This window comes from Penaeus monodon, chromosome 29, assembly GCF_015228065.2.
Source record: "Penaeus monodon isolate SGIC_2016 chromosome 29, NSTDA_Pmon_1, whole genome shotgun sequence".
In the NCBI taxonomy this organism is placed as follows: domain Eukaryota; kingdom Metazoa; phylum Arthropoda; class Malacostraca; order Decapoda; family Penaeidae; genus Penaeus; species Penaeus monodon.
Window position 1 is genome coordinate 1,346,668 of NC_051414.1, and position 1,270 is coordinate 1,347,937.

A 1,270-nucleotide genomic window follows, 5' to 3' on the forward strand; every position below is an offset into this window, starting at 1 on the left:
AAGTTGCTCCGATTTCGTATGTTTGCGAAGAAAAAGCTAATGGAAAAGTTGGAGGTGAATGAGTAGGAGAGAAAAGGTATTCGAGAGGTCGCAATTGGTTGAAATTATATTTTTAATGGCAGTAAGTGCGAGGTGCAGATGACAAAAGACTTATTGATTACATATATATTTGTTTCGGGGAATCAAGACATAAACGAGCATGACCCCCAGGCTATCACCACAGTCAATCACGTAAAATACGGTTGCAAATACAATATGTATTTCCTGGCTGTTCTGATACGTCGAAACTACTACTCGTATTGATATTCAGTAATTTACATTGCGACTTATAATATTCCTGTGTGCAATGATAAATAAAGGCGAGATACTCACAGAAGGAGGCGGAGATGACGTAGGGGATGAGGGCGCCGAGCCAACGGAGAGCAGGGTTCCTGGCGGCGCTACCTTGGGCGTCCGGAGAGCCCTGTCGGATTGAAGGAGGATCTGGATCAGAATCCGTTATTATTACTGAAGAGATATCCCTTCGGCTGGTTGTCTCGTTTCGCTTTCGTTTTATGAAGAATTTTGAGCGTATTTTACATTGCCGTAATGCGTATGTGTGTGCCGTGTTAGCCTGTCACACCTCCAATGCCATGATTGTCAAGGCATGATAAGAAGTGTAGGATCGAGCGGGATTACGTTCGAGCTCTAAAGAATTCATCAGTTAAAGAGTTAATGAGCGTCGGTTCGGGCTATTCCTTGGCTGAGCGTCCAGTGTCATTTAAGTAAGACTAGCTAATGCTACGACACACACGACGTCGCAGGACAAAGTGGCTCAATTCGATGCATTTTCTTCCTAAACATTGAAACTTTGACCCTAATATATACATTTACTTTGCAAGCTACATTCTAGTACCTCCAGATTATGTGTCATATGGCAGTCACGCTTCCGGTAGCACTGCTGCCAACTTCCACCGACACAGAAGGAAATGTCTAGCCCGACAGGAAGGTGGTTCCATCCAGTCTCTCGAGCAACTCTGACCTTTTTCTACGTTATTAACACTTTTGTGGCCGTAGTGTATGAAGCACGCAGGGCCTCTATGGCACAGCGTGGTCGCTCAGTATGTGGGTAATCTATTATTGTATATTCTAACTTAACTTATAATTAGACTGTCATTAGGTTACTTTCCGTACATTTAATACTTACAGATTCGTTTTGTATGAGTCTTCATAATACTTGTCAATGGTTAACGCTTCGAAAATATATAAACCTCATTTTTTGTATGAGTTT

The 1,270-nt window shown here is 42.4% G+C and overlaps 1 pseudogene; it reads right to left on the reverse strand.

The window, feature by feature from the left end:
- Window positions 1–1,270, reverse strand: part of LOC119591612 — a 3,539-nt pseudogene that overhangs the window by 1,158 nt on the left and 1,111 nt on the right.